Source organism: Camelus bactrianus, chromosome 29 (assembly GCF_048773025.1).
Source record: "Camelus bactrianus isolate YW-2024 breed Bactrian camel chromosome 29, ASM4877302v1, whole genome shotgun sequence".
NCBI classification, from domain to species: domain Eukaryota; kingdom Metazoa; phylum Chordata; class Mammalia; order Artiodactyla; family Camelidae; genus Camelus; species Camelus bactrianus.
Window position 1 is genome coordinate 10,053,673 of NC_133567.1, and position 26,666 is coordinate 10,080,338.

At 35.8% G+C, this 26,666-nt stretch overlaps 1 protein-coding gene across 4 annotated transcripts in view; it reads right to left on the minus strand.

The window, feature by feature from the left end:
• PDE7A (phosphodiesterase 7A) overlaps positions 1 to 26,666 on the minus strand; it is a 303,765-nt gene that overhangs the window by 106,778 nt on the left and 170,321 nt on the right. The window lies entirely within an intron of this gene.

The following is a 26,666-nucleotide window of genomic DNA, read 5'->3' on the forward strand; positions in this document are numbered from 1 at the left end:
TCTTTCCACGGTACCTATTTCTTTTATATCACTTAAAACTTTCTATCTCCTCCTGGGTATTTTTCTACTTGTTTGCTCCCTACTATTAAAAGAATATAACTTGCACTGTGATTTCATGGATTTTTGTCTTCACCAGATGGTAAGCTCGCCTTTAGTGCCAGTGAACCAACCCATCTCTGAAACCCTAATTGCTACCACAACATCTAGTAGATGTAACAAGCATCCTCTGTATGCTTGGGATTAAGCTGAGCACTTTCTCCTATTTACCTCTGACAGTTTCTAAGGTAACAGTTTCTAAATGGAAACTAGGGTCAGGGAAACATGATGTAATAGAAAAGAACAAATCTGACTCCATATTAGATCTGTTCTTCGGCTTTAACCCTGTGCTCTGTTTCCTAGGCTTAGTCTTCCTGGTTCTGCACCTTTTGTAAAACAATGTTGCCTATAGCCTGAAATAGGATAGCCTATTTTCAAGGCTCTAAAGTTTAAGGATATTAACACTTTCTCATTCATATAAAGATAATAAGTTGCAGAATAGAAAATTACATTTGTTTTGTTGGAGGTTTACAGGAACACCATGATCCAACCCATGTGGACAGCTGCAAGAACAAAGGATTCCAAGAATAAAGAATTCCTACACCAAGAAGTTTGCAAAAACCCAAGCATACCTCCTCCCCTTTTTAGTATAAAAGGAGCCTGAATTCTGACTGGGGGAAGATGGTTCTCCAGGACATCAGTCTGCCATCTTCTTGGTGGGCCACCTTTCCGAATAAAGTTGTTATTCCTTGCCCCAACACCTCGTCTCCCAATTTACTAGCCTATCCTGAGGCGAGCAGAACGAGTCTGGACTCGGTAACAACAACTTGCCTTAGATCTTCCACATATATATGGCAGAACTAACTTCAAATAATATTGGAATTTTGTGTTCATCTAAACACCCAGAAGGCAGAATTGGTGTAATATCAGACAGTATATGTCAGATAACTATATCATATTTAATACCATCTAAGAGACTCAGTTCAATTAAATCATTTAATAAGACTCAGAGCACTAATGTGTCTCCCGTCTGCAAAGAGGGGAGCTAACATTTACTATGCACTCACTGTGAACCATGATAGGTATTCTACATACAATGTTTAAATTAACCCTACACAACAGCCACATAAGTAAAAATTTGATCTCAATTCTACAAATAGGGAATCAGTTTCCAAGACCATAAATCATTTGTGCCACCAAACTCTGTTCTGTATGATTTCAGAGCCATACGTTTCCACCACACCATGTGGTATCTCAAGACCAGAACTTCATCTGTTTTCAGTGTTCTTTACTGTTTTGAGGAATGTACTAGGGTTCTTCGAAAAACAAAACCAATTGCAGATAGATAGATAGATAGATAGATAGATAGATAGATAGATAGATAGATAGATTACTGACTTCCTTTGTGTTCAATTGATTTTTATGCAGTGACATGTTCAGGTTCCCTTCTCACTGGATATTGTCTTTGTAGTTACAATGGGGACTACAGGTATCATCTAAAATTATCTCTCTCTCTCTATCTATATCTATATATATATCTAGATAGATATATATATAGATATATATATACATATGGGTTGTGTTGCACATGTGCCTTGTCCAGGACATAAAGAAGCTGGAGGAGCTGCAGATTCTGCTGCTGCCCCCTGCCAATGAGGTGAGTCAGAAGATCATGTGCAAAATCACAGTGGTGCCTAGGAACCTGTATGGACCTTTCAAGGGTAATGGCCGGTGCTTCACTTCCACTTTTTAATTCTTTGCAAATTTCTACTGTGGCCAACGGTAACCAAAACCATAAAAGGAAGAGAATTCTGGGAAATACAGTTCCAACTTAGCTAAGCTGACAATATAAAACCACCCCAGTCCATCTCTTGTCAACTTGACATCTATACATACTGCTTAATTGTAATTAATTTTCAATGAAGATAATAGCAAAATCATGCCTCTGTCCATATGATGCAACTGTCTTTCATACAACCCAAAACAGCTCCCTCCTTTCCCAAAAGAGGATGGAGTCTTCTAATGATGTTCATTCCTCTTGATGAGTCACAGTATCCCTCGGCTATCTTGTAACTTATGTACTAAGATAGTAGTTTATCTACTAGTAACACATCTTAGGGGAATGAGAGAGGAGTGAAATAAAATAATTGGTTAATAAATACACAAATATATTCATTTCAAAATTCGGAAAAAATACTCATTACTATCACAGTCCTTGTATCTGCAACTGGCAACATAATCATAATTACTATTTATAATTACTTTCTTTCTCCCATTATCTGTCTCATATCTTCTTTGAGGTCAGCACACATCTCAGCTGAAAATGGTTCCCATTGTGTAACAACTCAGAATCTGTTTACTAGTCAGGATCAATCACCCCACGCATTGTATAACTATCTGTGTGAGTCCCTGCTTTCAATTTTTAAATAGATACAGAAGTGGAATTGCTAGATCATATAATTCTCTCGGTGAATTGTCTTTATAATAGTGATATCATATCCTTCTTTGTCTCTTGTAACAGTTTTTGTCCTAAAGACTATTTTGTCTTAAATTAATATAGGAAACCCAGCTCCCTGTTGTTTATTATTTCCTTAGGGTATCTTCCCCTATCCTTTCATTTCCAACCTGTAAGTCCTCTTAGATCTAAAGTGAGTGTCTTGTAGATATCATATAGTTGGATCACGTTTTTCAAAGTCTATCCTGCAAATCTATGCCTTTTGTTTGGGAAAGTCAATCTATTTACATTTACAGAAATTGTTGATAGGAAGGAACTTACTTTGTCATTTTGTTGTTTTCCATATGTCTTACGTTTTTTTGTCCCTTATTTCCTCTATTACTGACTTCCTTTGTGTTCAACTGATTTTTATGCAGTGACATGTTCAGGTTCCCTTCTCACTGGATATTGTCTTTGTGGTTACAGTGGGGACTACAGGTATCACCTAAAATTATAATAATCTATTTTGAATTGATACCAACTTAACTGCAATCACATATAAAAACTCTACTCTTTTACAGCTTTCCCCTGACTTTACATTACTGATGTTTCAAGTTACATCTTTATGAATTGCGTACCCATTAACATAAGTTAATACTTATTTTTAAGTATTGGTCCTCTAATCCTGTAGAAAATGGAAACTGTAGTTAGAAACCAAAATTACGGTAACACTGATTTTTATATTTGCCTATGTATTTATTTGTCCATTAAGATCTTTATATCTTCATATGACTTCAAGTTATTGTCTAGCATTCTTTCATTTCAAATCAAGGAACTGCTTTTAGCATGTCTTGTGGGACAAGACTAGTGAAATGAATTTTCTCAGCTTTCATTGTCTGGGAATGTTTTAATTCCTCCCTAATTTTTGTGGGACAGTTTTTCCAAATATAAAGTTTTGGGCTGGCAGATTTTTTTTTTCTTTCACCACCTTAAATGCACCATCTTACTGCCTTTTGGACTTCAAAATTCCTTTTGAGAAAATGACGGATAATCTTATTGAAGATCTCTTGTATGTGAGGAATCACTTCTCTCCTGCTGCTTTCAAAATTTTCTTTGTCTTTCAACAATTTGACTATAATATAACTCTGTATGGGTCTCCTTAGGTCTATCCTATTGGAGTACCTTGATCTTGGATTTGCAGAAATCTTGTGATTTCCACAAACTTGAAAAGTTTTCTGCCATTATTTCTTCAAGTAACCTCTCTGCCTCTTTCTCTCTTTTACTTCAGGGCCTCCTGTATTGCACCTATTGGCCCACTCGATAGAGTCCTATAATTCCCTTAGACTCTGTTCACTTTTCTTCATTCTTTTTTCCCCCCTGCTTCTCAGTCTTGATGATTCCTATCTTGAAGTCTGCTGACTCTTTTAAGAATAAGAGTCAGCAGACTGCTTAAGTCTGTTCTTGAAAACTACTAGTGATTTTTTTCAGTTCAGCTATTGTATTTTTCAGTTTCAGAATTTCGATTTACCTCAAATTTATAATTTCTACCTCTTTGTTGATATTTTCATTTTGTTTACATATTGTTTTCCTTATTTCCTTTAGTTCTTTGTGTTGTTCCCTACCAATTTGCACATATTTAAAGACAATTGTTTTGAGGCCTCAGTTAAGATGCCTGTGTTTCTTCAGGGCTGGTTTCTGCCACTTTATTTTCTTCCTGTGAATGGGTCATGTTTTCCTGCTCCTTTGTATGCCTTGCGATTTTTTGGTTGATCATTGAATATTCAAAAATAGTCACCTACCCCAGGCTTTGTAGACTGGCTCTGTGCCAGGGAAGTTCTTCACTAATTACTTAAGTCTTGGTTCTAAGCTTTGAGATCAGCCCAAGGAGAAATCTTAAGGTCCTTCCTGAGTATGCATCTTGCCTGGGCCTGTGTGTGACTTTTTCTTTATTTCCCTGTGTACATGGCTGCTTTTAAATGTGTTAATATCCCCAAATGTCTCTTTTTAGGGCATCTACCCATAATCTCTTACCCCAGGTATCTGTGGGCCAGTCTTCCTTTAATTTTCCTGAGCAGCACCCACTGTTTCTTCCTGCTTGAAATCCAAGTTAGATAAACTTGAGACCAGTCCTTCAGGCAGCCCCAGACAGGTTAAAATGTTAAAAATAAGGTCTGCTCTGCTCCCTTTGGCGTATAGTTTCTTTCCTTCTTTTTATTAACTTTCCTTGGTTTTGATGTTAAGGTAATGTTGGTCTCATAAAATGAGTTAGGAAGTAACCCTTACTCTTGTATTTCTAAAAGAGTTTGCATACAAGTGGTATTACTTTTTCCATAAATGTTTGATAGGATTCACCAGTGAAACTACCTGGACCTGGACTTTTCTTTGTGGAAGATTTTAAGCTGTTAGTTCAATTTCTTTACTTGATAAAGCTTTTACTGTATAGTAAGATCTTACAGATTCCCCCAAATAGTCCTCAAGGTGTATCATCCCCCAAATGTCAGAAGTGGTGGGATTATGGTTTTTCCTTTTCTTTTAAAATGTTTTCTTGATCAATTCCAACCGCCAATTTTTCTAAGATGAACATATTTTATAACAAAAATTTATTTGTTAAAAACATAAACCATGAGTAAAAATAAATGTTTAAAATGCAATGATGAATATTTAATGAAATAAAGGGCAATTGAAGGAAATTTTCACCTGAGGGTTGGCTGGTCTAGACTATTTAGTAACTCAATGGACAAGCACCTTCCTTGGTGGTACAACAATGAATAATCAGTCAGAGGACATCTGGCTAATCACAGCAGATTATACACATATATCTATCAATGTTTCCTCACGAAACCCTACTAGATGCCACCGAAAAAAGAAAATAAGGCATAAACCCAGACGGACAAAGAGAAAAGGAGGGGAAATGAAAACTGACAAGTTCATCTTTTAGATACTGAAGGTGAATAGACAACTTGTACATGTCTTAGCAGAACAGAAAGTTAAAACCTAAGCTTACAAATGTGGGGCACTATATTTGGCCAAGTCCTGCTGCAAAAACCAGAATAATCTCAGAAATTCGAAGCCCCAGCTGTTCTGGAAGGCAAGAATGTTAGGGGGTGAAAAAGAGAAGGATCAATTGAAGTTCTTTAAAACAAGTCGTTAGATCCCCAAATCTCCTCCCCAACCCTGTGCAGACAGGTAACTCGCTCTCTTTCACTTCAGCAGAAGATTGGAGAGATTGAACTAAATAGGCTCTGGACTTGAGTTCCCGTGTGGAAAGTGGTGTGCCATATGGAAGGAGTACCCTATGGAAATTGGTGGGGTAAATGAGAATCTGTCTACTTGTTGACAACCAAGTTTATATCCTTGAGGCAAGAGGTTGGGAGATTCCTCTTTTAGAAAAATGAACCTATCAAAAGCAAAAGTTTTACAGGTTCTATCAGTCTGAAGTCCTCCAACCAAATAAGTGGGTCCACACATAAATCTGAGGGAAGTCCTACCCATGTACAAGAAGTTACAAACAGCATATCAGTACCTCATTCTTTAATATGAAAGAGCAAACAAGTATTACCCGAATTTGAATAAACACCATAAAATGACAGACAACAGAAAAAATAAACAAACAAACAAGAGGAAACAGAAACAATACAGAGACTCTCCCCTCCAAAATCCCAATAATATCACTAGAGAGATAAGAATTTATAATCCATAAGAATAGGATGATATAAAAGAAGAAATAGAATAGTTTTTAAAATTAAAAACTTGGTAGTAATAATTAAATATTGAATGGATGTGTTAGAAACTAAAGTTGAAGATATCTTCCCAAAAGTAAAATGAAAAATTAAAGACATAGATAATGTGAGAAAGGATATTAAAATTGGAGTCCCAGTCCAGGGTGTTTAGCACCCAAATAAAAATGATTTCAGAAAAAAAAGAATTGAGAACTGCAGGGAAGAAATAATTCAAGAAAATTCAGCTGAACTGAACAGCATACATTTCCAGATGGAAACAGCCAAGTTTGTGCATAGAATATTGGCTAGAGAAAAGAATTACACCAAGGTATATTATGACATTTCAGTATAATGGTAACAAAAATAAGAACTTAAAACCTTCCTGGGAGTGAAATAAAAACAGGTCACATACAAAGAACCATAGATTAGAATGGCAAGGTCCATCTCAACAACAAATAGGAAGCTAGGAGACAGTGATGTACAGCCTTCAAAATTGTGAAGGAATTTTAATTCCTACCTAGGAATCTGTGAACCTGGCCATACTAGCAATTTAGTGTGAGAATAGAATAAAGATATTTTTCAGACATTGAACAACTCAAGTAGTTAGCTCCCACTGCACCTTTTCTAAGGAAGTGATCATTAGAGGTTGTGCTCTAGCAAAGAAGGGAGGAAACCAAAGGGCAATCTTGGGATCCAGCTAACAGGAGATTCAACACAGGAGAGAGGGAAAGGGAGCCTCCAGAACAATAGACCTCAGGCCTCAGCCACAGAGAAGACCTAGAGAGAAACCAGGCCATGTAGGAGCAGGAATATGGGGGCTCTGAGATGACAGTGAAACTAAGAGATGACCTGAAGAAGCTGAACATAATGAGAAAAGCTCTGGCAGAGTTTTGGAATAAATTTATTATCACTACATAGAATATTAAGAAAATAAAAAGATTCAGTTACTAACACCAAGAAAAAAAGTAAAACAAAATAGATTAATATCATACATTATATGGATTTTCTATAAATAATAGTTACATATTCACAATGATATAAGCACTGAATACTGATTTAGCAAAAATATTGTGTTATAACTATACTTAGGGGGTGGAAGTGGATGAAACTGTGTTTTGTTTGGGTGGTATTAGAAGGCTAAATTTTCAACTTTCACAGTAGAATATTGATAGATAATATCTAAAATTGAGATGTGAGTTAACAATATGGAGCTAAATATTACAAGGAATAAGTAAAAACAATGAACATTCTTGCCTCAGCAGAACTGGAACTGGTAGTGTATTGAGATGGAACAAGATATTGCTAGGTTTATTACAAACAGTTAGACTACTGAACTCTAAAAAGTATGTAAATGTATTATTTTTCTTATTAAAAATTATAATAATTGTAGTGGATTCAAGTATGTTCCCCAAAAGATATGTTACAGTCCTAACTTCTAATACTTATGACCTTATTTGTAAATAGGGTCTTTGTGGATGTAATCAAGTTAAGATAAGGTCATATGGGATTAGGGTGTGTCTGATACCCAATAACTAGTGTCCTTATAAACAAAAGCTAAAAGAATTCAGCACCACCAAACCAGCTTTACAACAAATGTGTAAAGAACTTCTCTAGGTAGAAAAGAAAAGGCCACAACTAGAAACAAGAAAAGTAATCGTGAGAGGAGGAGGGTATGAATGCAGGATATCTAAAATATATTTGAAATTAACAGATCAGCAACTTAAAACAATCAAGTATATGTAAAGACTTCTATACCAAAACCCCATAGTAACCACAAACCAAAAATCCATAATAGATACACATACAAAAAAAGACAAATGAATCCAAATGTAACTCCATAGTCATCCAATAACAAGAGAAGAGAACAAAATAGAAGAGAAAAAATCTACAAAAATAAATCCAAAACAATTAACAAAATGGTAATAGGAACATACATATTCATAATTACCTTAAATATAAATCGATTAAATGCTCCAACCAAAAGATATAGACTGGCTGAATGGATACAAAAACAAGACCCCATATATACACTGCCTACAAGAGACCCACTTCAGAGCTAGAGACACAAGCAGACTGAAAGCGAGGGGATATAAAAAGATATTCCATGCAAATGGAAACCAAAAGAAAGCTGGAGTAGCAATACTTCTTTCAGACAAAAGAGACATTAAAATAACGACTGTTACAAGACACAAAAGACACTACATGATGCTAAAAGGATCAATCCAAGAAAAAGATATAACAATTGTAGATATATATGCACCCAACATAGGAACACCTCAATATATAGGCAACTGTTAAGAGACATAAAAGGAGAAATCAAAAATAACACAATAATAGTAGGGGACCTTAACACCCCACTTACATCAATGGACAGATCATCCAGACAGAAAATCAATAAGGATATAAAGACCATATATAATGCATTAGATCAGATGGATTTAATTGCTATTTATAGAACATTCCATCCTAAAGCAGCAGAATACACATTCTTATCAAGTGCACATGGAATATTCTCCAGAACAGATCACATGCTTGTCTACAAAGCAAGCCTCAGTAAATTTAAGAAAGTTGAAATCATATCAAGCATCTTTTCTGACCACAATGCTATGAGATTAGAAATCAACTACAAGAAAAAAAAAAAAAACCTACAAAAACTGAAAACATGTGGAGGGTAAACATATGCCACTAAACAACAAATGGATCACTGAAGAAATCAAAGAAATAAAAAAAAAATACTTAGGGACAAATGAAAATGAAAACATGATGATCCAAAACCTCTGGGACACAGCAGAAGCAGTTCTAAGAGGGAAGTTTATAGCATTGATACAAGCTTATCTCAGGAAATAAGAAAAATCTCAAATAAACAACCTAATCTTACACTTAAAACAACTGGAGAAAGAAGAACAAACAAAACCTACAGTAAGTAGAAGGAGAGAAATCATAAAGATTAAGCAGAAGTAAATGAAATAGAGACTTAAAAAACAAAGAAAAGATCAATGAAATTAAAAACTGGTTCTTTGAAAAGATAAACAAAACTTATAAACCCTTAGTAAGACTTATCAAAGAAAAAAGGGAGAGGACTCAAATTAATAAAATCAGATATGAAAAAGGAGAAGTTACAACCAACAACACAGAAATACAAGGGATCATAAGAGGCTACTATGAGTAATTATATGCCCCAAAAAAGGACAACCTAGAAGAAATGGACAATTTCTTAGAAAGGCACAATTTACCAAAACTGAACCAAGAGAAATAGAAAATATAAATAAACCAATTACCAGTACTGAAATTGAGTCAGTAATTTTAAAACTCCCAACAAACAGAAGTCCAGGTCCAGATGGCTTCACAGGCGAATTCTACCAAACATTTAGGGAAGAGTAAACACCTATCCTTCTGAAACTATTCCTGCAAAGGAAGGAACACTTCCAAACTCATTCTATGAAGCCACCATAACCCTGATACCAACACCAGACAAAAATATCACACACACAAAAATTACAAGCCAATATCACTTATGAACATAGATGCAAAAATCCCCAACAAAATACTAGCAAATCAACTCCATCAATGCATCAAAGGGAGCATACACCATGATCAAGTGGGATTTATTCCAGGGATGCAAGGATTTTTCAATACCCACAAATCAATCAAAGCGATACACCATATTAACAAATTGAAGAATAAAAACCATATGGTCATCTCAATAGATGCAAAAAAAGCTTTTGAAAAAATTCAACATCCATTTATGATAAAAAAAAAAAAAGACTCTCCAGCAAGTGGGCATAGACAGAACATACCTCAACATAATAAAGCCCGTGTATGACAGACCCATAGCTAACATCATACTTAGTGGTGAAAAGCTGAAATCATTTCTCTTAAGATTAGGAACAAGATAAGGATGCCCATTCTCACCAGTTTTATTCAACATAGTTTTGGAATTCCTAGCCATAGCAATCAGAGAAGAAAAAGAAATAAAAGGAATCCAAATTGGAAAAGAAGACGTAAAACCGTCACTGTTCATGGATGACATGAACTATTTTACTATACATAGAAAATCCTAAACATGCTATCAGAAAACACCTATCCTTCTGAAACTAGAGTTCATCAATGAATTTGGTAAAGTTGCAGGATATAAAATTAATATACAGAAATCAGTTGCATTTCTATACACTAACAATGAAATAGGAAAAAAATTAAGGAAAAAAATCCCATTTACTATCATATCAAAAAAAAAAAAAAAAAAGTACCTAGGAATAAACCTACCTAAAGAGGCAAAGGACTTGTACTCCAAAAACTATAAGACACTGATGAAAGAAACTGAAGATGACATAAACAGATGGAAAGATATACTGTGTTCTTGGATTGGAAAAATCAATATTGTTAAAATGGCCATAGTACTCAAGGCAATATACAGATTTAATGCAACACTTATCAAATTATCAATAACATTTTTCACAGAGCTGGAACAAAAAATGTTAAAATTTGTATAGAAACACAGAAGACCCTGAATCGCCAAAACAATACTGAGAAAGAAAAACAGAGCTGGGGAATCAGGCTCCCTGACTTCAGACTATACTACAAAGCTACAGTAATCAAAACAGTCTGGTACTGGCACAACAAACAGACACATAGATCAATGGAACAGGATAGAAAGTCCAGAAATAAACCAACCACTCATGGTCAATTAATCTATGACAAAGGAGGCAAGACTATACAACTGAGAAAAGATAGTCTCTTCAATAAATGGTGCTGGGAAAACTGGACAGCTACCTCTAGGAGACTGAAATTAGAACATTATCTAACAGCATAGCAAAAATAAACTCAAAATGAATTAAAAACCTAAATGTAAGACCAGATACTATAAAACTCCTAGAGGAAAACCTAGGCAGACACTCATTGACGTAAATCACAGCAATATATTTTTTGAAACAGCTCCTAGAGTAATGGAAATAAAAGGAAAAATAAACAAATGGGACCTAATTAAACTTAAAACCTTTGCACTGCTAAGGATACCATCAACAAAATGTAGAAGACAACTTTCAGAGTGAGAGAAAGCATTTGCAAATGATGTGACTGACAAGGGACTAATTTCCAAAATATACAAACAGCACATACAGCTTAATATTTAAAAAAAGCAATCCAATCAAAAAATGGGCAGAAGACCTAAACAGACTTCTCTCCAAAGAAGACATCCAGATGGACAACAGGCGAGTGAAAGGATGCTTGATGCTGCTAATTATAAAGAAATGCAAATCAAAACTACAATGAGGTACTACCTGACACCAATTAGAATGGCCATCATTAAAAAGTCTACAAAGAATAAGTATTGGAGAGGGTGTAGGGGAAAAGGAACCCTCCTACACTAGTTGGTGGGAATGTAAATTGGTGCAGCCACTATGAAGGACAGTATGGAGGTTCCTTAAAATACTAAAAATAGACTTACCATGTGATCCAGCAATCCTGCTCCTAGGCCTATATCCAAAGCAAACTATAATTCAGAAAGACACATGCACCCCAGTATAAACAGAAGCACTATTTACAATAGCCAAGACATGGAAACAACCCAAATGTCCATCAATAAATGACTAGATAAAGAAGATGTGGTATATATATACAAAGGAATCCTACTCAGCCATAAAAAAGAATAAATTAATGCTATTTGCAGCAACATGGATGGAACTGGAGATTGTCATTCTAAGTGAAGTAAGCCAGAAAGAGAAAAAAAAATACCATATGATATCACTCATATGTGGAATCTAAAAAAAGACAAATGAACTTATTTACAAAATTTATTTACAGAAACAGACTCACAGACATCGAGAACAAACTTATGGTTACCATGGAGTAAAGGGGGTAGGAAGGAATAAATTGGGAGTTTGAGATTTGCAGATACTAACTACTATATACAAAATAAGTAACATTTCTACTGTATAGCACAGGGAACTATATTCAATATCTGGTAGTAATCTATAATGAAAAAGAATATGAAAACAAATATATGTATATATATGTATGACTGAAACATTATGCTGTACACCAGAAATTGACACAACATTGTACATTGACTATACTTCAATAAAAATATTTGGAAAAAAAAAAAAGAAGAGAGGGATTTGGAGGCCCACATAAACACAGTGAAGAAAGCCATGTGAAGACAGAGACTGAGATCGGAGTGACTTGTCTATAAGCCAAGGAACACCAAGGACTGCCAGTGACCACCAGAAGCTAAGAGAGAGGCATGAAACCAATTCTCTTCCAGAACCTTCAGAGGGATCGTGGCATTGCCAAAACCTTGATTTTGGATTTCAAGCCTCCAGAACTATAAGAGAATAAGTTTTTGTTTTTCTAAGTCACCCAGCTTATGGGAATTTGTTATGGCAGCCCGAGGAATCTAATACAATGCTGTTACCCAACTTCTGTATATCTGATTGGAGCAAGAGATGTTTCACAGAGTGTCAGTTCTTCTAAATTCATTTCCACATCTGAGGTTGAAAAACTAATCAACTTAGATTCTTTTTTTTTTAATAGGGCACAGTACGAAACCCATCTGTTCAATTAAGGGATGTGGGAGGACTGGGAAATATGAAGCACAAATTTTGGTCTCTAGTTATAAATATTTAAGTGTATGCCTGCCTCAGGTTTACTTTCTGTTTTTAAAAATACTGTTCTCTCCTGTTATCTCTGAAGAAGAATAGTTATAAAGAACAGGGCCCCTTCCCTTCACGCCCTACACAATAACAATGTGAAATGTTGAATGGAGTGATTATTACTTAGAACCACAAACTTTTTTAAAGTAGACCTAAGAACTGATTACTAAACATCTTTTCCAACTAATAAAGATGTCTGAACTTGTTAACTATCATTTTTATATGAAATAAATTTTATACAAAACAAATTTAAAGAAAGCATTGGTATTATTTACATTTCATGTACTCTTAATTCCAGTGTCTTGTCTCAGAGTCCATAATCATCTTTAACATAGTTCAAGTAATGAGATATTTAAGATCTTAAAGCAGTTGGTTACAGGATGTTATGAGTTGAATTATGTGTGCTCCTCCCCCTGCCTCCAAAAAAAAGGTATGTTGCGATCCCAACCCCTAGTACCTCAGAATGTGATCTTATTTGGAAATAAGGTCATCACAGATAGAGTTAGGTAAATTAAGATGAGGTCATACTAAATTAGGATGGGCCCCTAATCCACCATGTCTGGTGTTTTTATAAGACAGCCACGTGAAGGCATAGGCACAGGAGGACGCCATATGAGGATGGAGGCAGAGATTGCACTGATGCATCTACATGCCAAGGAACACCAAGGATCATCGGCTGTCCCAGAAATTAGGGTGGAGACATGGAACAGATTCTCCCTCAGAGCACTCAGAAGGAACCAACCCTGCACACACCTTGATTTTGAACATCTGGGCTCCAGAACTGTGAGAGAATACATTTCTCTAGTTTATACAGCATAACATAAAATTTACCATTTGCCATCCTGTTTGTGAAACTTTGAACAGCAGTCCTAGGAAATACTCAGTGCTTTTATCAAAATTATAATACCTGGGGTGGGGGAAAGGGTCCTTTACATTTTTTTCAATTCCAGTTTTTTCATTCGTTTATTCACTCATTATATGTTGAGTGATTACTACATGTTAAGCCTTCCTCTAGTCACCAGAGATAAAATAAGACAGAGAAAGGTCCATCTGCAAGAAATAAAAATTCTGATGGAGAAGAGTGATCAACAAATAAATACATAACAAATCATAACAAGTTACTGTTAGGTGCTGTAAAGAAAAATAAAACAGGGAATAGCACAATAAAGGCGTTTTTTAAAAAGATGGTAAAAATAAATAAATAAAACAAGGAAGTGTATTAGAAAGTGGTATATGGAGGTTTAGAGAAGGCATCTTTGAGAAGATGACATTTGAGCCTAGCCCTGAATGAAGTAAGGAAGTAAGCTAGGCAAGGATTAATGGGTATGGAAGAACTTTCTTGTTAGAGGGAACCAGCACAGATACCCAGCACATGAATAAGGCCAGTGTAGAGGGAACACGGTGAGAAGCAGGGAAGGGAGATGAGACCAAATCAGTGTAGGTCCTTGCAGGCTTGATTAAGGATTTGGATACTATTCTAAGTGTGATAGGAAGCCATTGGAATGTTTTACTATTTTGTTTTGTTTAATCAGAGAAGTGACGTTCTCTGATTTATATGCTTTAAAGATGTCTCCAGCTGCTCTGTATACAATGCTTTCTAAATGAAAAGTGGAAGCAAGGAGATCAGTTAAACAGCTTCTAAATAATTTGTAAGAGAGATGGTGGTACCTTTGAGCATCTTTGGAGGTGTCACTATGCAGATTTATACAGACTGAATTTACAGATAACCATCTAAGCCTACAAATATTATCTCCTTTTCAAGTTAAAAATCAGACAATCATGGGGTTCTTCCACATCCCATGAACTTCTTTAAATTAGATAGCAAAAGGAGTTTCTAAATAAACCAGTTAAATCCATTTAGAACATCTTATTCACAGCTCAAAACTTAAAATAACTCTAAAGTTGAGGGATAAAAATAAAATTGCTATTGAAAAATCTCAGGATTAATTTTTTTAGGTAAGCAATTTATGCAATATAACTAAAATTTTGTAAGGTGTAGCAAAATATATATATTAGCAGTATCAAATCAAATTTTAAAATGCAACTAAAATATTTCATCTATTTATAATATTTAGAAATCTCACATTGTCTAAGAATTAGTAAAACTTCACAATTCTTAAAGTGAAAAGATCAGTATTCAAAATTCAGTTAAGTTTAAAGTGAAATTTGTTCATTTTGGAATAAGTGAACATAACTAATAATAATGTTCATTGAGTGTAGAAAATAAAATGATCCAAGGTCAAAGCTTTAAAAATTTTTCTCAGAACAAACAACACAGTTTTAAAATGGGCAAAAGACTTGAGTGAAGTCTTTTCTCAAGTCTTTTTTGCCCATGATTTTTACTCAATGACTTTTAAATAGTCATTTCTGTAAAGAAGATATACAAGTGGCCAATAAACCCAAGAAAAGATGCTCAACGTCAGTCATCATGTGAAATGCAAATCAAAACTACAGTGGATACAACTTCACACAAATTAGGATGGTTATTAGCAAAGAAATGGAAAGTAACAAGTACTGGTGAGTATGTGGAGAAGTTAGTATGCTTCTCATGATTTTCCTTAATACTTTCCATATGTTGATTTTTAAATTCAGATTGGGCCTTTCATAGATGACCTGGATGTTGTCGATACTGCCTAAATACTTTGTTGGCAACAGTATGCCAGGACAGCTCAGATCTTGAATACATTTCCTTGGCTTAAACAATTTACCCAACCCCAATAGGCAAAATACTACAATTGCAATATACCTTCTGGCAATTATGATAAACCATACAGCCCACAAGTCAGCACCACAAGTAGAACTGTGGTACACATATGGAAAGACAAAGGAATCTGTAAAGCAAATAAAAATGTTAACAAAAGACTTAAACCAAAGGAGTGCTTAACAAAAAAAGGTCCCCCAAAACAAAAACAAAAGTAAGAAAAACCGCATGTCAAAAAAACTCTGGCACAAAACCACAAGTGGCTTTTACTTTTGCTTTTTTTTTTTTTTTTTTTTTTGGTTGGGAGATGTAGTTAGGTTTACTTATTCTTAGGGATTGAACCCAGAACCTCATGCACACCAAGTATGTGCTCTATCTACCACTTGAGCGACACTCTCCCCCTACACGTTGCTTTTACTTTCGACACAGTTCAGTCTCATGAAAGAGATAACGGGAAGAAATGTTTTCCTTAATCTGTGGAGGGTTTCATCTGCCAAATAATCCTCAGATGCCCTTTCCTCACTCCCTCATGTTTAAGTGAAATCACAAACACTGTTCAGGCTTATAATAAATGCAGTAGTGGTGAAAATTCTCAAAGAAGTAGAAATAAAAATGTTCACACACACATGAATAAAAGTTATCCATGAAAAAACATACCAACTCTCCTGGAAAATAAGTGACCAGAAATGGCAGTGAGGAGGGAGAATGCTCTGGCTCTGCACAACTCACGTGACACGGAGTCTTCGCCGTTATCTGCATCCTCACAGCCCTTACTCTAGCATTCTAAACTTCTCTTCCCACAAGTGCCTCACCCTTTCATCTCCATGTCTTCACTCATGCTAGTCCCTCTGAATTGAACAACCATTCCTTCCCATCCAGCCCACACAGCCTCCCCAAATTCAAATCCCATATATCATAAGACGCAGTTTAAATGTCCATGTTCAGTGAAGCCTTTCCTGAACTCCTCAGCTGGAAGCAAGTCTTACGAAGTCCTGTAAGATTGTCTGTGTTTCTCTTAAGGCACTCCTATTTCTGCATGGTATGATATTTAATTCTTACTCTTGATTCCAAAGGTCTGAATTTCCGGGGCAAGCAAAGGCACGTTGCTGGTGGTAGATTCTTGTCTCTGGAATTTGCATTCCTTGTTATCCTTTTGAGATCTGGGAGTTTTTGTTTCTATCTATCCCAGATACACAACCAAAGTCCTCAAAAGTTCAATTCACTCCTGGTTTCTGATTGATCTTCATAGTGAAGGGTAATGACTTTGCAGGAAAAGCACGAAGAAACACACTTCTGCTTGACTGCTGAGTCAATTTTTGTCTTTTCATTCTGGAGTTAGACCCTTTTCTCTGGAGTAATTATTATCAAGTTTTCTTTCTCCAATATAAATCTTACAGACAGTATGTGGTTGACTTATGGTAATAGCTGGATTAGAGACTGGTAACATCCTGCTCTGTCTGTTTTTCTCTCTTTGACTTGACCCCTGCTAAAAAAGCCACTAGACAGTTTTGCTCATAGTGTGAAGGAACACAGCATAACACTTAGAAAATCCAATTATGGAAAACAGATTACATCTGTCATGTTTTCTGCATATCCTAATGCAACAAGGATGTATAAAAAATATTATATCAAAAAAATTTGAGAGAATATATAGAAGTTTCATTGGGCTTCACTTCAAAAAATGTCATAAATTTTATCCACATGAGTAAGTATATTTAATCCACTTGTTGATTTCATTGCCAATAAGTATTTGGAATTACTTAAATCTATTATGGTCTCTGTTGTGTTGGTAGAATGACTCAATAGAAGTTTGTGAACTGTTACACCAGTATGGATGACTTTCTGTACATTGTCACACTTGATCAGAAAAATCAGTCCTCAGAAGCATGGCAGCAAGTCTCCCAAATGGCACAATTTGGTGCTTACTTGACCTTATCAAGTCATAAGCGTTTTCTGTTTATTGAACTATGCTGAAGGATTGCAAGGAGAATATAACCCATTATATCTCTACTGTATTTTAGTCACAAAAAACAAACTTCTTCCAGGCAAATCCTCCATAATCTGAAAACCTTGATAGTGCAACACTTTTATTCAAACATTCCAGCAAATCATTAGCTATTGTGTAACACTTGCCACAGAGTACCCAGATTCTATTTGGCCAAGTTTGACCTTGCCAGTATTTTAAGTAAGTTTTTATGTATGTATATTATTCAATATATTATCTAATATCAATATTATGTAACTTAAATATGTATATAGGTAATCCTTAAGCACAAAAAGACTTTTAACTCAAACTTCCAAAGGATTAACAAAAGAACAGTGAATCAGAACACATGGATTTTCTCAGTTTGATTTTTTTATTTTTTGTTTTAATTATTAAAGCAATACATATACATAAGACACTCATTTTAACAATGAGCATAGAGAAAAAAGTTAATAGTCCTTCCTCACCTCCTTTTCTAAATCTCTACCTTCTAGTAACCAAGAATAACAATTAGTTAGGTATTTTCTCATATCTTTCTCTAACACTACATAGCTCTGTAGATCAGATTTTGCTCATGACTAACTGGGAAACAAAACGTGAGACTCAAATCTTCAGCTTCCTCTTGCTGAAAATACGGATGATTCCAAACTACAATGAGATACTACTTTAAACTCCCTAGGATGGTTAAAATAGAAAAGACAGAGAATAACAAGTGTTGAAGAATGTAGAGAAATTGGAACCCTAGTACACTGCTGATGAGAATGTAAAATGGCACACCCACTTTGAAAAATAGTTTAGTAGTTCCTAAAATATTGAACATAGGCTTAATGTGTTTACTGTATCTTAGATATAGTGTTTAATATTTCATTTATATATACATATGTTATATAGCGTTTAATATATGTTAGAATATGACCTAGCAATTCTACAACTAGGTATATATACAAGAGAAATGGAAACATATATCCACAGCAAAACAAATGTTCTTAGTAGCAATAATTGTTAATTATTGTGGAGAAGCAGAAACAACCCAAATGTCCATCAACTGATGAATGGATAAACAGAATGTGGCACGGCCACACAATGAAGTATTATTCAGCCATAAAAAGGAATGAGGAACTGACATAACCTATAATATGGACGAAACTTGAAAACATGCTAAATGAAAGAAGCCTGTCACAAAAGACCACATATTGTATAATTCTATGTATGTGAAATATCTGGAATAGGCATATCAGACAGAAAGTAGATTAATGGTTGTCAGGGGCTAGGTTACTGGGCTTCCTTTAGCCCACAAAAATGTTTTATAATTACATGCTGGTAATGGTTTCACAACTCTGTGAATATACTAAGAACCACTGAACTGGAAACTTTAAATGGGTAAATTTTATGGTATGTGGAATATATCTCAACAAAGCTATAAAAAGGAAAAATAATGATGTTTAACTTAGTTGCTTTACAACATCTCACCAGATAACAGAATTTCTGTCTCTCGCACAACATGAAGACACTTCCATGTTCTTTCTTACTCTATTGACAAATTCATGTCAATATCCAGTTCTTCACCTGTTTACTAGATTCATTACATTTCTCCCATTCTCTTAAAATAGTTCTTCATATTTATGCTAAAGTTTAATATTTATTCTACGATATGAATGTCAACTTTTAGTTAGGACAAAATAGAATCCAAAATATCTTGGTAAAGAGGAAAATAAAAGTGAGTTATCATAACTAATGTCCTTCTGGCTTCGTATACATAGTAGGGTCTGTTATTCATCCTAATAATCGATAAGAGAGTCAAGAGAGCAAAATATTGGACTGACCCTGTATGTATGGGACATCAAATTTTAGTTTCTAATATTTTTAGTGCAATTACCATATTTTGTAGCCTCAAACCAAATATGCAAATAAACTTAAATTAGTTGTCATTTTGGCCAAGGCAAATGTCCAACAAATGAACCATCCCAGTATAGTCCTTCAGTGACTGCTCCACGATATCTTAGAAGACAGGGGGCTTATGGGCTGCAGCCTATCTAGCTGGGGGAGGGGACTAGAGACTACATTTGCAAAAGATTGAGGAAGCTTCAGGTGACCATTTATGTACATGTAATATAGAAAGAGGTATATTAACTAGGGTGGGTCAGGGAAGAGGGTAAAGGCTTTCCCCCACCCTTTTCTTGGTGCTGGCACTGGCTTGGCATTTTCTTAGTGCTAGAAATAATTTTCTCCTTGTCTGTACTTCCAATGTAGAAAACTCTATACATACTCAGAAAAAGCAAACCTGAGCATGACACTGATGCCTAAATGGTAGCCAACTAGAGTAGAAGTGGCCCTCTTATTCAAAATAAGTTTATAGCACTCTCTTAGAATGCTCACTTCTTGGAAGAGGGACAAGAGATTGAGTCAGTTACCTGTGAGGTTATATATTTGCCTAAAGTAAGTTACTATCTAAAGTAAGGAACACAGAAAATAAATTTGGAAAAGTAAGTTGAGGTTGGATTATACAAGGTACAGCATGCCAGGTTAAGGAGTTTGAATTGTGTCTTAGAGGTGAAAGGGAGAAATGAAAGGTTTTGAATAGGAGATTGACAAAACTAAAGAAATGGTGCACAGGAGAAGCTGTGGGAAGACAGACACTGAAGATAAGTCTATGCAGATCACTGCAATGGTCCTATTAAAGGGTCTGGACTAGAATGCTATAGGAAGGAGTGAAGGAGGAGGAAGAGATTTCAGAGGCACTGAAGTATAAGAGTCATGGAAGTGTGTGGCTGATTAGATATGGGAGCAGATGGGTAAGAACAAGGAATTAGACAAGCGTGAGAGTGGTATTAAATCTCAGTAGTGAGATGGCTGATGCCATAGCATAAACAGGAAGTCTGGAGGGGAGACATTTTGTGACTAGGTTAGTGATTTAAATTATTGATATCACTGACGGCCAGACATCTGAAATGAAATGCCCAGCAGGTCACTGAAGCCAGGGAACTGGAGCTGAGAAGAGGTCTTACTTACACCTTGGGCCTTCACAGTGTGACAGCTGATGTTGTGAAGTTGGACAAGATTTCTGAGGGGGGGGGGGAGGAGCAGATGGCTGAGAGCTGATCCTTGTGGACCCCAACTGTCCTGGGACAGGAGTCAAGGAAGCAGCTGCCAGAGAAGGAGGCAGTATGCCAGAATCTTCATTGTTTCTCTGAACACCAGGAAGAAAAGTGTTTCGAGGAGAAAAAGCTTAGAGTAAACTATTTCAAAAGCTGCTAAGAGAATGGGAATGGAATTTAGTGAGAAGCTGAGTTTAAGTACACAGTTGCAATGGAGTCCTCAGTCCAGAATTCATATAATAAGGGACTAAAGAGAGAGCAGTGACAAGAAAACAGAAGCAGAAAGTGAGGTCACTCATAAGAATTTAGGAATGAAACAAAGAAGAAAAACAGTAAATTAACTAGGAGGAGTAGGAGGGATTAAAAGAAGAGTTGCCTGTTCCACCTTCTCCTCCAGTAGAGAGGAGACATGCATGTAGGAAGATGGCCAGGGGACAGCAAAAATAGTTGAAACTACTTAAAAAGAAACAATGAGAGAGAAAGCAAGGTGCACATATTTCGGCAGTTTTCCATTTCTGTTAGCCAGAGTTGCTTCTTTAAGCCAGTCTTGCAGGGAGCCCTAATATGTAAAACAAATAAAAGTAGAGTTGATCTGTCGAAGGGGTGTGTGTGTTGGTTGGGAGGTGCTGCCTTGGCGTTTGGTTTATTCTGTGGAAATCAATGCCATGCCTTATCTCCTTTGGCTCCCACATCAGTGGAGAAGGCATTTCTCCTGTTCCTGGGTGACACCTGAGGAAACTGATTTAGAGTGTCTTAGTGACTTATTCAAAGTCACACAACCAGTATAAGGCAGAGTCAGGATTAGAACCCAGATCTCACAGCCCCAAATCCCTGCTCTTGCTGATATACCACTCAAATGCCTTGTTCTTTCTGCTACAGCACACTATCTTCCTTTGAAGAACCAGGAGCAACAAAAAGAAAATAAAGTTTTGGGGAAAATACGTGGTAAATAATAACCCAATAAAACCAGCTCATTTATCTTACCAGATGCCCTAAAAAGGAGCATATTTTAGGACAGAGTTGCAGTCCCACAGCATCTTTAAAAAATGATTCCTTATTGAAAAATGTGATTTGTCTTCTTTTCAGAAGAGACAGGCATTTCTGGTGGGAATGTAAAATGGTGCAGCCAAAGTGGAAAACAGTGTGATAGCTCCTCAAAAAATTAAATATATAATTACTATATGACCCAGCAATCCCATTCTGGGTGTAGACCTGTAAGCTGGGACTTAAAAGGATATTTGTACATCAGTGTTCATGGCAATATTATTCGCAATCTCCAAAAGGTAGAAACAACCCCAAAGTTCATTAATGGGGGAACAGACTACACAAAATGTGGCAAAGACATACATATAGATGAGATGTTGTTCAGTTTAAAAAAAAATAAAATTCTGATACAGGCTACAACATGGATGAACCTTAAAGACATTATGCTAAGTGAAATAAGCCAGACATAAAAGCACAAACATAGTATGATTCTACTTGTATGAAGAGCCCAAAACAGTCAAATTCATGGAATCAGAAAGTAGAATAGCGGTTGCCGGGGCTGAGGGAGGAAGCATGGAGAGTTACTGTTATTTAGTGAGTACAGAGTTGCTGTTTGGGATGATGAAAACCTTCTGGAGATAAACAGTGGTGATGGTTGCACAAGAATATGAATATACTTAATACCAATGAATTTATACTTAAAAATGATTAAAATGGTACATTTTAGGTTATGTATATTTTACCACAATAAACAAAAAGAAGAGGAATTTTATTCTTTGTTAGCTTCCTGCTATATTTAGCACAATTTCTTTGCTTCCATAATCACCGTTATAGTTGAAAAGCAAGACAAACTTTGCTTTTCCTTGCAATAGGCATGCTTTTGCTCATCTTTAGTTTTTCTTAGCATTCCTGAGAGACCCTCAAATGAGTGATCATCAAACCTCTGGTAATAAGAATGGCTCCTACCAGATTTTTCCTTTTTTTTTCTTTTTTCAACATTTTGGGTTTTTAAAAATTTTAATGACATTTATTGTTTTCTAATTTTATTTTGTCCCCATTTTGACTGCTTTTGATATTTCACAATTTTATATATATAGTTGAAGTACAGTCAGTTACAATGTGTCAATTTCTGGTATACAGCATAATGTCCCAGTTATGCATATACATACATATATTCTTTTTCATTAAAGGTTATTACAAGATATTGAATATAGTTCCCTGTGCTATACAGAAGAAATTTGTTTTTTTTACCTATTTTTATATATAGTGGTTAACATTTGCAAATCTCAAATTCTAAATTTATCCCCTCCCATCCCCTCTTCTTACTAGATTTTTCTATCTTACCTAGATTTTCTAGATGTATGTTTCTTATTTCTGGGTCAATGAATATAAATGAAATCAAACAATAAGAAGTCCCAGATTTTATGTTCTTCTTCCAGGAAGCCTGGAGTCTTACTAAGATGCATCCCCATATTAGCTAACTCTTGTTCTGACGTAACAGCAGTTTGATGATATTAGCAAACTCGGCAGATCCTCTAGACCTTTGCTACTAAAACTGTGGTTTATGGACCAGCCGATACAGCTTTACCTGGGAGCTTGTTAGAAATGCTTAATCTTGTGTATCATGCCAGACCTACTGAATCAAAATCTGCATTTTAACAAATCCTCAAGTGTTTCCTATGCATGTTTAATGTCTGTGAAGCACTGGTCTACCCTGCTTTCTTAAATGCAACACAGATATTTTTCTCCTTGGAGAAAGAGAGCTCGAAGTAGGGCACAAACATTGATTGCAGATCTGCTGTGTAATAGGCACTATAGTAAGAGAATCACCAATGTTACATCACTTAATAGTTAAAATAACAATAGAGGTATAATTTATTGCCCCCAAGTAGCAGTTAAAAAAACCCGAGGCTCAGTTGGCCCACTGTCACCCAGCTAGGAAGTGCCAAGACTGGCGTTTGACTTCAGGTGTTTCTAACTCCAAAGCTTTTTCTGTTACACCAAGCTACATTTTAAGCATATGAAAGAGGGCATTCTAAAACCTTTTAGAATGAAATATTACCTAAGACTTTCACTAAGGAAAACACAGCATGAGTCAGAATCATAAAACTATAAATATTGAGCATTTATTTTATCATTGCAAAGTGCTTTCCTTTGTTAATCCTCACAATAACCAGGTGAGGCAAAAATTATCTCCATTCTGTAAACAAAAAAGCTGAAGCTCAGAGTAGCTAAAGCTTTGTCCACAGTTATAAAGCAGTGAGTCAGAATTGGAATTAAGGTGAGACAGCTTGACTGTTGACTGCCAATACCCTGACAGTCTACTCTCTGAAGTCATTTAGATACTTAGAAAGCCAAGGTAACTCTTTTCCAGCTGTTGGCTGTTGCAGTTTGTAGCCAGCTGGTCGCTATGGTGCATTCAACTTTCCCTAATGTGACTAAATGAAACCACATGGAACCCACCCATGCATTAGCAGCTGGCTTTGCCCTGCACTATCCACCAATATGTAGTCATTTGTGAGGTCTTGTGATCACATTGTCATCTTCAAAGCTGAGCATGATGTGACCCTTAGTCTTCCTGCTGATTCTCTCTTATCTCCTGTGACTTGTCTCTGAGCTCTGGATGCCAAGCCACCCCAGCATTCTTGCATCACTCCCTAGAATAGGCTGTGCCCCTTCCAAACTCAAGCCCTTTGCACAGCTATTCCCTTGGCTTCGCACACTCACTCTCCTCTTTGCTGACATTTTTTCATTCATTCTTCAGATTTCAACCTTCACTTCACTTCACTTTCTCAGGGAAGCTTTCCCCACCCTCCTAGTCTAGCTCAGGCTCCCCTGTTGGAGACTCTCCACCATGGCACTTACCATAAGTGTAATTTATTAATTACTTGGTTAATTGTTTCTTCAAGGTATAACTTCCTCCCCTGAACTGTGAGTTCTGAGAAGGCAGAACCATTAAGTATTTTATACTATTCTCTCCTGGCACACATGCCTAGCACATAATTAATGTCCAATAAATATCTGTTGAACTAATCAACGGATATCAATGTCTGTGAAAATATTTTTGTACCCTGTAAAGTTTTATGTAAGTGGTATTGCTATACTCATTATTTGTACTCTCATTACTTAAAATTTATCTTGTATTTTAGTGATATTGATGATAAATAATAATTTTTTACATGTTAAATTAATTGTAATACATTTTATTTTATTTAAATAGCTTAGCCTAACTTTGGCCAGTCTTGTGGTTTTATATGACATGCATAGGAAGGGCAAATGTTAACCAGGCAAAGGCAGGCAGATTTTCATTCAACTGTGACAGGAATCCTAAGTAGATGAGATGAGAAGGCTCTAAATGCCACACCCAACCTCTTACCCATAAGATGGCAAGTCAATTCTAAGAGATTCACACTCAAGCCAGAAGAGTTCTGGCAATCCTTCTGGTACTACTCGTTCCCAAGAGAAAGTATGTGTTTGCAGACAAATGTGTTTGGGATTTTTTTTTTTTCAGTCAGAAAATGTAGATCATGTTACATGAGACGCTTCCAACTTCTGCCATAGTTGCCAAGATATTAGATAAATTCTGTGTCCAACTTTAACTCTTCAAAGCCTGACATTCTCTACTTTTCTGCTCTTTTTCAATTACTTTGGTCCTGTTTTTATTCCTAATTGTACTGTTTTACACTGTACTAAGAAATCCGGAGTCCTTTTGGACAGTAGGCATGATAAAAACCTATATATATATGGGTCTAACCTGAGTTATCAGCAGCTCAAGAAGTAATGATGTTTTAACGGAGGAGCTGGCAAAAATTAGGATTTTATCTTTACTACAGTAATGGAATTCAGACATTGCGGCATTTGGGTTGGAGAAATATATTATGCATTAAGCTTTCTTTAGTGTTCCTCAAGTTAAAATCATATATAACTCCCTGTTTTGACTAAGATGAGATTATCTTTAACACAGACTCTCTAAGACTAGTCACTATTTTTCAGCTCATGGTATAAATTCAATACTGTGTGAGAAACCACTTTGTAAACATTATTTAGTAGAGGTGCTATGTAAAGTTCTAGGCTACATAATCAAGCATAATTCTATGGTTATAATTATTCTTACTCTTATTACATAAAAAGCCATTTAAAAATGTAAATGTATTGAATCTTGAATATTGAACCTGGGCATTTTGAGCATCTTAAATAGCTGTACACTAGCTTCTTTCATTTTAAGCAAATAATTTTCTTTTGCTAGCAAAATAATAATAGCTAACATTTATAAAGAGTTTATTGTATGCGAAGCACTGTTAAGTTTCTTATGCAAATGATCTCATATAATCCTCACAATCCTAAGAAAAGAACCACTATTATTTTCACCCTCATTTTAAGATGAGAGGAGAGGTTAGGTAACTTACTTAGTAAAGTTTGATGTTTGTTAAATACAAACCAGGGTGATGTTCACAGCCTTTAACAGTAGTTACGGCAAGTAGTTATGGCAAGGACACCTGTCAATCAGAATGGACACAGACAGTAGCCCTGCAAGGTTCAGAAGGCCAGTAACATTTAGGTCTTGGATTACTGGCCAGTCTAGGGGTTGGGAACATGGGATCAGATAGACTGGGAATTTAGCTGAATATCAGCTCTAAACATAAAACAAGACATTTGTGTGGAAGTAGATGGAGCATTAGACTGAGAATTCAACGCAGCAGATACCTTACTCTGCACCAGACACTAAGCAAGCCCTTCGGGGTAGAACAGGAATGAGGAAGATGTAATCTGTCATCTCAAGGAGCTTAAAACTGGAAGACCTGAGATTTGGTCTTGGATCTGATTTGGGGAGCTGGGTGACCTTGATAAAGTCACTAGATTCTTGGAACTTCTTGGAAAATGGATTCATTTCCTAATACAACTCAGGGTGGGCAGCAGGGTGATTGATTTTTAAATCATTAGTGATCACTTCTAAAAGATGTGCAACTTCCTTCGCATTCACGTCATGTCGCATTTAGCTGATGTTGGTCTCTTTTTTGGTGGCACTGTGACAGTCTGAATTTGAAACTCTACAAAGCAGTAAAATT